General features: G+C 56.5%; 1 protein-coding gene across 3 annotated transcripts in view; it reads left to right on the top strand.

Moving 5' to 3' along the window:
• The first annotated feature begins 2,077 nt into the window (after nucleotides 1-2,077).
• The window catches only part of ATP13A3 (ATPase 13A3), a 69,313-nt gene continuing 61,204 nt past the window's right edge, over nucleotides 2,078-10,186 (top strand). For 2 of the 3 annotated variants that reach the window (XM_066619410.1, XM_066619408.1), the window contains exon 1: nucleotides 3,719-3,792. The gene's annotated coding sequence lies outside the window, so the exon portion shown is untranslated. Of the gene's footprint in view, nucleotides 2,161-3,718; nucleotides 3,793-10,186 lie in introns of those variants that run through there. The other variant, XM_066619409.1, reaches the window with a different exon arrangement.

The raw sequence follows: 10,186 nt of genomic DNA, 5'->3' as shown, positions 1-10,186 counted from the left end.
TTTGGGGGGGGGGGGGTTTCAGCGGTTTCAGCAAGTGGCAAAGAAGTCCTGGAGGAGGCAGAGGGCTGTTAGAGGGGCAGCTGCTGCTGTTTGGGTCTTGTTTCAGATGGGTCCTCCCTGGGCAATGGTCTGGCCACTGACAGCCTTTCTGCTGTGCCGGACTGACCTGGCCGGGACTGAGGGGCACCTCTGCTTGCTGCCACCAGTGCCCATTCTTCTCTGATCAACAGCCAGAGGCCCTCCTGGAGGCAGCTTGCTGGTAACCGTGACAGCTCCTGGCCTCATGCTGGTGGGTCCCACACTGGGCGTGCAAGCGGCTTCCGTTGCCTCTTAGAGCTGTGGCCTTATAGTGTGCAGGAGAGGCCTATTTGGATGCAGCTGTACAGCAGGATGGGGCTCCGTCCATGGCAGCAGAGGCCCCTAGCTATGATTTGGGGGGGGGTGGTACTGTATGGGGAGAAAGCATGGGGTGTTGGAGGGGCTTCTCTCCTGCCCTGCTGCTGGGGGCTGGTGCCCGACAAAAACCCTTTCCTGTCAGAAGACTTGGCTAAAGCTACACTCTGCATCTCACAGGTTCTCAGGTAGTGGTGACAGCAGGACTTGTTGGTAGGGGGGCAGTTTTTCTGGGAGGGGGACATGCTGGGGCAGGCAGAGGCTGTGTGAACATAAGAACAGCCCCACTGGATCAGGCCATAGGCCCATCTAGTCCAGCTTCCTGTATCTCACACCGGCCCCACCAAATGCCCCAGGGAGCACACCAGATAACAAGAGACCTCATTCTGGCACCCTCCCTTGCATCTGGCATTCTGACATAGCCCATTTCCCCTCGAGATCCCCCTTGGCCCTTTTGAACTCTGGAGCCAGCAGGCCAGGTGGGCCCTTGGTGACCAATTGCTCTCCCCCCCCCCCAATGCCTGCTGGTTCCAGGGGCTCTTAGGGCCCAATCCTATTCAACTTTCCAGCACCGGTGCTGCCTCAATGCAGTCCCGAGGTAAGGGAACAAATGTTCCCATACCTTGAGGAGGCCACTGTGACTGCCTTCCCATCACAGGAAGCATTGCATACCCCATTGGCACAGCAGCACCAGCACTGGAAAATTGGATAGGACTGGGCCCTTAGTCCTTCTCCACTTGCGCTCCCGGTTTTTTGCCCTGCTGAAGGAGGGGGGCCTGTTTGGAGCACCTGCACTGGGCAGTGTCTGGTCTGCCCTCAGGCTTGATGCACAGCAGAATGTCCCGACCCTTTGGCTACCCCACCCTCCTTTGCCATGCACAGAGGGGGGGGATATGGAGTGACAGCAAAAAGTGGGAGCAGCAGCCACCACAGTACCCATGTGGGTACTTACTCTGCTGCATCCCTGTCCCCCCAAAGTCAGGCATTTCTGCATGAACGTCTGCAATGGTTTTTTGTTTTGGTCATGGACGTGAAGGGGCTTCAAGATGGGGAAGATACACCTACTGCTGCTTTCATCTCAGATTTCAGCCAGAGGGCAGCTGGCAAGTGGGGCTGGAGCAGAGGAGTGGGTGCAGGGTCCTGCCCCCTGCTGGCTAAGGACTCTTATGGCTGCTCTGGCTTCTGTGAGATGATACAGCACAGCAGACAGCAAGTATTCCCAAGGCACAACCCCCCCCCCTCCAAAAAAAAACAGGTGCAAGAAAGGGTTCTGTGATTCATGCTGCTGAGGGCAGGAATTCATGCTACTGAGGGCCTGCCCAGAATGCTCCAGCAGCACAGGCAAGTGAGCCATGGAGAAGCCAGCAGCCCAGCAGCAAGGACATTCCCTTACTCAATGGGCTTTTCGTAATGTGGCCAGAAAACACAGAGACCTGAGTGCGCCTCCAAGCTTGTGCGCTTACCAGGCCAAGGAGCTGCAGTACACTGGGCTGGCTTGTGGCAGAGAGGGGTGCACAGTGGGCAGGGGCCTCCTGCTGGCTGTGCCCAGTTTGCCTCTTACAAGTGAAAAGCAATCTTTTCATTTAACCTCCAAGGTGAATCTAAACTCAATTTACACTTCCTCCTTTCTGTGCAGTTTTGCTGGGGCAGGGAGTGGAGGGTTTGAATGGCCCAAGAACTCCAGCAGAAGCCTCACTTGGAGGAAGGGCCCATCCAATTCTCTTGCATGGCTCCCCATCACCTTCTAGGATGTTTCATTGCCAACAGGTGAGATTTAAACATCAATTGTTCTTTGTAGATTGGAATTGCTATACATGGGGGGGGGGCTGTGTGCAAAGTGGAGCTGCTGTTGGGGGGGGAGCAGCAGATGGAAGTCACACTGCATTCCAGATTCAATCAACTGGAGGTGTGAGGGAAAAGGCTCTGCCAGAGGTGCCCCAGCCCTTCTGACTATTGCAACTTGTTTTTGCTCCTGTGGAGTCTCAAAGTGGGTGTCTTGGCAAGCTAATAATTTCTAGCTGTGTGGTGCAGGGGAAAAAACTTCCTTCCTGTCAGGTATGCCACAAACAAGTACGTCCCAGGCTAGAGGAAGCTGGTTTGGGGGCCTTGGCTGGTCTCTGCCTGTGTGTGGAGAGAGTCTCAGAGGGCCAGAAAGTGGTGCTGAGAAAGACTCTTCTGACAAGAGTCTCCACTGCTGCCTGGACTGGGCCTTTCAGTTGGGGGGGGAGAGAAGCTTCCTCAGGCTATTGTGGCTGCACATCTAGCCCAGCCCAGCCTGGCAGAGAAAGCCAAGGGAAGGGCCTCCTGGCCAGCGCTCTCTGACCTGGTGAGTCCTGCTCACCCACCCAGTTTCTGCCCTCTCACTACTAGGACAATAGCAGTGCAAGGGGGGGGGGTGTCCAACTGCTTGCAGCCCTTCCATCTGCAGGGAGCCTGCGGGCTTTCGCTGCCCTCCTGATAAGGCAGAGGACTGGGAGTGGGATAATTCCCGACACCTAAACAATGACTGAGCCCCCTCCCTACACTAGAGCTGCTGGCTGGGCCCATTGTGGGCTGTGTGGTACATCTTCTGCCCAAAGACAGGGTCAAGCCTAGAACTCTGGGCAAGAGCCAAGAAGGAGCCCTGGGAGCACCAGGATGACTGGTGGTTCCTGTTGAACTGCCACAACCAAACACCCTCTGGCAGGGCTCAGGCTGGCTGTATTTCACACTGAAATAAACTGGGCAAGGGTAAGGGCCTCCTCCAAATGCGAACTGGCTGTGCAGTGCTGAGTTTGGCTCCAGGAATCATGGACGAGGCCCCCCAGAGAGGAGCAAGCGGTCCCCACGACCACCCTCTGCAAGCACCTCTTGTGAAATAGGGCACCTGCCATCCTGCCTCTGGGGCAGAATGTGCTCAGGAAGGTGGCAGTGCAGCTCAGTGTGCAGTCAGTGGGGAGGGGGAGGAGAGGCAGCCTAGGCAACTGGGTGAGCCTCTGGCAACCCCCCCACCGCAAAGCGACAAGGTCCCCCCGTTCCTAGCCCACTCTTCCTTCCAGGCGCGGGCCGCGCTGCTTGCAGAGGCGGGGCGCGGGGCTCTGGTGGTGCTGCCCGCTCCCTGCTGGCCCGGGGCTCCGGGGGCTCCGCGTCCCTGCGGGAGGGTCGCGCCGGGCCGGACGAGCTCCTCCGCAGCCGGCTCTGCGGCCCTGGCCGGCCGGGCGGGCTCGGGGCTCGGGGCTCGCGGCTGCGCGCACGTGGCCGGCCTGGCGGGAGGCGGCCCGCGTGACGCGGAGGTGCGGGGCAGAGCTCGAGGCCTGCGGCTGACGTCACTTCCTGTCGCCGCCGGGGGCGGAGCGGCTGCTGCGCGGGGAGGCCTGGCGGGTGGCCGGCCGGCCGGCGCGGAGGGCGCGGCGGAGGCAGGTGAGGAGAGGAGAGGAGAGGAGGGCGCGCCGGGCGGGGCAGCACTCCGCCCTGCCGGCCGGCCGGCCGGTCTGCGGAGGGGCCGCGCCTCGTGCTTCGCCCCGCGCCGGGGCCGCGCTCCCCAGGCGCCTCCTCCCGCCGCCCGCGTGGACGGAGCCCTCTGCGGCGCGCTTGGGTGTCGGCGAGCGGCTCCGGCCTGCTCCCGCGCCTGCGGACCGGTCACGGGCGTGCGGCGTGCCTGCGAGGCGGCTCCGGAGGCCCTGCCTCCCCACCGCAGTCCCTGGCCGGCCGGGAGTGCCGCTCGTGCTCCGGCCTGCGCTCCTGGGCACGAGGGGCCGGCCGTCCGCGGGGCTCGTCTCCGCCCCGGAGGCCGCTCAGGCCGCTTGCCGGGAGCGCGGCGCCACGTGCGCTCGCTGAGCCGCCCCGGAAGGAGAGGCGGCTTGCCGGCAGGGCGGGAGTGCAGGTGAGGGGAGGAGCGCCCTGAGCAGGTCAGCAGGCAGGCCGGGGCTCCAGCAGCACTCCCGCTCGCGGACTGCTGCCCCCCTCCCTGCGCCTGGCCGCAGACCCCCAGAACAGGAAGCCTCATCGCAGCTGTGGCCTGCAGCGGGCCCTCTCTGGAACAGGCGCCATCAAGGCTTACGGGAAGGGCCCTGGATCCGCCTGAAGGCCCACCTGGCCCACCAGTGCTTCAGGGAGCACCCGGGACTCACCTGCGCCCTGCAGCTGGCATTCTCAGGTAGCCACACCCAAACGCTCGTGCTTCAGTGAGTAAGCTGCAAGTGGTGACCGATGCCTGTGCCTGCCCTGCTTCAGAAGCTCCGCTGAAGACTTGTTCGCAGACGCATCAGTTGGAGAGCGAAGAGCGTGTCTGTGAAGCGTTTTGCAAACTAGTCGCAGTGGGCCTTGCCTCGTGGCTGCTCTGGACCAGGCCATCTTGGGACCTTTGATCCTTGAAAGAACTGCTGGATGGTGCTTTGCCTGCGCAGTGTCAGCACCACAGCAAGGAGGTCCAGACAAACTTGCGTGCCTTGGATTGGCCTTTGCAGTTATTTGGCTGTCTGAGAAATAGAGTGGATTAGATCAGAATTTGATCAGAAGTTCAAATTTGATGAGCGTTGCCACTCTGTCAGCCTGGCTTGCTCCTGTTTCTGGTTTTGCGTTTTTTCCTGCCCATGTGAATTGGGGCTCTACTGCTGAAAATCAGCTTTCATCAGGGGTTGGCAGTAGGATTGGACAATCTCTTGGTATGCTTGCTTGCCAGGCCTGTGGACTGGCATGCCACCCACCTGAGCCTCAGTGGTGCCCCCACCTTTCAGGTGGTATGGGCTTGGGCTGGAAGGTTACAAGAAGGTGGGCGTGGAACAGTGGTGCTTGTTGAAAACATTGAGGTGTGCTAACCTGTTAGCATAACCAGGAGTTGCTTGAGATGGGTCTTCTTCAGTCTGGGTTCAGGCTGGGCCTTGGTTTCTTGGGTTGTTGATCTGTGCCAGGAAATTAGTGGGAAGAGGGCAGTTCTGGTAGTTCTGCTGAACCTCTCAGTGATTTTGGATGGTTTTGACCCCAGTATCCTTTTGAGCCAGCTTCCCAGAGTGGCGTTGTGAACCCTGTGTTACAGCAATGCTGGTTGCTTTTGGTGTTTGGTCTGTCACATGTTGGTCAGTCACTCTCTGGGGTGTTCCCATGACATTGTTGTCCACCTATTTTTTCCAACTCTAAATTGTCCTGTTAACATAGAAAATCCATATACTTTTTTGAGAACAGCCATGCAGTGACTTCTCCTGTGGACTGCTCTGTCTTTTTGAAAGTCCTGGGAGAAGAGAGCGGTTTAATTCACCATTTTCAGCGATGTTCAGCTTTCGTCAGGGATGCGTAAATGATGAGCTGACATAGTAGCAAGTTATAGTTCTCGTCGCCCTTGCTGCATTCCTTCTCTTCTCCGTTGAGCTTTCTGGCATGCTCAGAGGGCTTGGGAGAGGCAGGCTGGCGTACGGAGAAGGGAGAGAGCCAGCAGGGGTCTCTCTGTTGCTTGGAAGGCCTGCTGTGGAAGCAAGTTCTTTGAAGAGGGAGTCTGTCCGGTGCTGAGGATTCTGCCTGGTCCTCTGCCCACCAGTTTGACTTGAGCAGAGTTCAGGTCAAGCCCCCAAACAGCTGCAGTGGAGAAGGAGCATGCAACGCCAACTGGCAGACGGGAGGCTTGCATGTGGTGGTGACTGTCCCTGATTCTTGCTCATTTCTTCTGTTTGTTTTAGACCAGTGATTTTCAACTGCTGTGCTGTGGCACAGTGTCGTGCTGTGAATGGTCTGCAGGTATGCCGCAGGAGTTTGGGTGAGGGTAATTTGTTAGTAGTGCTGTTGGGGGATGTGAGCTCCCTGCTGGCAGTATGGTGAGCGCTGTCAATTGTAAAAAAACTAATGGTGTGAATTGACAATTTTAGCACTTTGTCAGTGTACCCTGAGATGAGAGAGGTTGAAAATCACTGTTTTAGACCTTTCTGTCTCCTGCCCCCCCCCCCCAGTGAAGTTCAGTGTCCTGAAGAGGTGGCTGAGTCAGTCCAGTTGTGATTCCTCTGTTGTTGTAGAGCTCCTCCAGTACACAAATAATCTGCTGCTATGCCAGTTCATGGGAACATGAACCCCCCCTCCTCAAGTCCCAAGAATGGGAAGTTTAAAGGGCCCAGGTGGCCTCAAGTTTCTGATGGCATAGGTCAAGCCTGATTGGTTCCCTAGGTTTATAGATGGGGGTAACGGGCCCCCCTCTGTACAGATATTTCTGATGATGAATTAGGGAATTTGAAGCCTCTTGGGGGGCGACTTTCTGCTGACTGGGGATGTGTGGAAGGCCCAAGGTCCTGGACTCACTCCAGCCCTTGGGGCTTGGGCTTGCCCGGCTTCTTTTTGGCTGGCCTTGGAGTCTGCAGCCCCACTTTCTGCTCAGCTCTGGACATGTCCACTTCTCCTGTTATGGTTCTCTTGTTTGTTTTGTGTAATTTGTGCAGCTGCAAGGTAGCCTCCTTCTGCCTGGCACACCCTGACCTTGGGTGGAGTTAGCAGGAACTTCCAGACGAGGTTGGCTGGAAGCAAGCACTGGCTCCTGGGCATGTCTGCTGAGTGCTGGGAACACACAGCCTCTCTTGGGAAGCACTGCAAGAATGGGGCGGGCCTGGGTTTCCCACCCCAGAAGACGTATTAGTGGGGCAGTCCTTCCCTCAATGCAGGCGGAGGCCGTAAAGTCAGAACCTTCCGAGCAACATGGTGGGGAAGAGGTGGTGGAGACCTCTCCTCCACTGGTTCCTTAGCTGTTTTCTGGAGATGCTTCAGATTCTGTTTCTGAGCTCATGGATGGCCCAGTGCAATTGGAAAGGGATCCACTGACATGCTGGGGCACTCAATCGGCAGGCGTGATGTAGCGGCATCGATGCCCGAAACCCTTGGGATTCCTGGGAAGTGTTGTTGGGAGAGAAGCTGCCCTCTCACAAATTGGACTTCCTGGGGCACTGTGGGAAGCAAGGATGCTGGGCCAGGTGGGTCCCAGAAGGCCTGATCCAGCAGGGCCACTCCTGTGAGCTTGTGTCAGTGGCCTCTTGGCCCCAACTCTGGCTCTGCATCTCCCAGCAGCGTGTCAGGGGCCGTTTTCCTCCTGGAGTCTGCTGCTGTCCACAATCCTCTGTGCACACACACGCTCACTTCTTTGGGATTATGATGTTGCATTCCTTTTTTCAGTTTGGCCCGAGATGGGCTGGCAGCAGCCAGGAGTGCTCATGGGGAGCAGCTGCTGGGCGGCTCTCCAGTGTGCCGGCCTGGAAGCCTGTCACCTGCTCTGGCCAGGCTCTCTGGAGAGTATCCGCAATATGGGACATGGAGCGGACAAGGAAAGCGCCAGGCAGAGGAGGTAGCATTTGGGGAGCTGCTTTGCTGCAGTGTTTAAACATGGACGCTTTTGAGAATGGGAAGTTTCTGAAGCTGACCGGGGCTGGCTGTATTTCTCTGCCTCGCAGCTTGACCTGGAGCTGAACCTGCCCCAGATTGACTAGGCTGGGAGGAATGAACCTTTCCAAGACTGGCCTCTCTGTTGCTGAGTCCTCTTGCAGGACATGTTAGCAGGAGCAGCGGAGCTCAGGAAAGAAACAAGAGAGTAGATTAGCCGCACTTGGGCAAGAGGCAGGACTCAGGACCAGCTAATGCCCTTGGCCTGCCTGCAGTGAGATCCAGTGCCTGCTGAGTAGATGCTCTGCAGGAGCCACAGCCTAACAGTGAAGTGAAGCAGGTGCAGAGTGGGAGGCCAGCGGGGAGATAGTCTTACTCTTGACTAGAACAGGCTCCTGCCTGAACCAGCAAAGCAATGATGTGATGTGGCTCTTTCTGTGATAATGGCTGCTTGGGGTTGTAATCCTCTCTTTCTCCAGTGAATACAGGGTGGGTGTTCTACATGTGCTGCAGTCCACAAAACACATAATACTGTAAGGAATGCACTTTTTAACAAATGTAAATACTTTTTTGGTTGGTGCTTGTAAGTTACAATGGTTTTACTTAAGCTTAAATCTGGAGACAAAGCCCACATTATACCAGAAAGCCTAAGATGGGAAGTGATGGAAAGGGCAGTGAGAGGGGAGCTTTGTTGGAGAGTCACTGGTATCCTTGTAAAATTTCCAGGTATTCATCCAGCCATGATGTCATGCTTATTGTGCCAGGCTTGTCGAGGGAGTACTGTGGTGGGAAGCTTTGTTTGCTATTCAGCAGCCTGGCCCTTTGGACTGTGGAGAGAGTCTACCGTGGGGCCTAGGAGGCTGGCATGGAAGTGGTCATATCTCTGAGTCTGCTCAGAAGACTGCGGTTGGGGAAGCTGAGTGTGCTCAAGTCCAAACTGCATCAGAGGAGCAAAGTCCTTGCCTGTTTCTCTCTGTGTGTGAGTGTGTGTGGGGGGGGGGGGATAAAGAACAGATGGGGGAGGGAGGTGACTGGGATGGTGGTGTGCTGGGGGAGCATTTCACCCTTTTCTCCTGTGCTGCGGTCCTGACAAAAATGCCCCCCCCCCAACTTACAGGTAACCCTGGAAGGGACGCTGCCACTGGAACGACTGAAGTGTTCTCAGTACTCTCAGGAGGAAATTGCGGAATGCCCCAGGATGATCTTTAGTTGAATCTCCCCTCCATGCAAGGTCAAACGAGAAGGCTGAGGCTTTCTCTTAGGGGGTGGGAAGTCAGTGAAGAGGCCCCTCCCACTGCTGCTTCCTGACATTGATTTGTGGAAGCCTGAGCAAGAAGCCCTGGAGCCAGAACTGTGTGCACAGGAGGAAATCTTTAGTTCATCTGATACATGGGGCTGTTTGTCAGGCATGGCTGGTTTGCAGAGGCACCTCATGGCAGACAGGATTGCAAAGTGTCCATCCAGGTGACTTCCTTGAATTGGATGTCCTCTTCCCATTTCTGTATTTCCCTTGACTCTTTGGTAGGCGCCCTGAAGAGATCTCCTGGTGGTCTTGTATCCTTCGCGCGTCTGTTCCTTGCTGGTGGTATCCTAAGGGCTCCAGCTGGCTATGGGAATGGAAGACCGTCCCTGTAGAAAATGCTCTTGGTGCATTTGGCTTGTGGAAAGCAAGTTAGGGTAGGTGCATCCAGAGTGTCCCTTGCCTCAGTCCTGTTGCCCCCCCCCCAATACTAGAACTAACTTAGGATGGGGTGGCTAACTTGCAGCATGCCACACGACATGTTTAGTGTACAGAATCTTTGAATGTGTCACTCTCCCTGCCACTTGTAGTGTCCCAGGATGGTGCAGTGGCCCCGCTGTTGAGAGGAGGCTAGGCCCTGCACTGTTTGCCTCTGGTAGCAGGCAGACCTGCCACGCTTTGTCTGGTGTCACTGCACCAAACATTGTTGGTGATGCCTCTGCGCCCAACCCTGTGAACTGGCTGAACATAAAGGCCTCAGCTGGTCAGCTGCCAGCAGCCCTTGCCAAATGTCAGGCTGAGGTGGTCGCACCCCAGCATGCCTTGCATGAAGGTGACCAGTGGCCAAATGGCCTGTTCTAGCTCTGGCTCAGCAGCGGTCTTTGCGCAGAGCTGGTCCGTACTTTGTCTGATGGGGGAATCGGCTCTTCTGCACGTGGCACTTAGAAAATGTCCACGGGCCGCTAGTGGTACACATGCCACAGGTTGGCCATCCCTGAATTAGGAGGTAACAAGCATGACATAGAACCTAGTGGGCTATGCAAATGACATATTGGGTGAGTTCCTTGTTAACACCCACAGTATTCATGTTCATCAATATAGCTGGATTGTTGAACTGAAACTGTCACACCCTTTGGATTATTTTCTTAAGGTAGAAAATAGCTTGGTAGCTTCTGCTAAGGTATTAACCAAAAATTTTCTGGGCTAGTGGCCAGTTTGAAGGGTGGAAAA

The sequence above is a fragment of the Tiliqua scincoides genome, chromosome 3, assembly GCF_035046505.1.
Source record: "Tiliqua scincoides isolate rTilSci1 chromosome 3, rTilSci1.hap2, whole genome shotgun sequence".
NCBI classification, from domain to species: domain Eukaryota; kingdom Metazoa; phylum Chordata; class Lepidosauria; order Squamata; family Scincidae; genus Tiliqua; species Tiliqua scincoides.
Note: the sequence above shows the minus strand (reverse complement) of the source record. Positions and strands in the feature narration are given on the sequence as shown.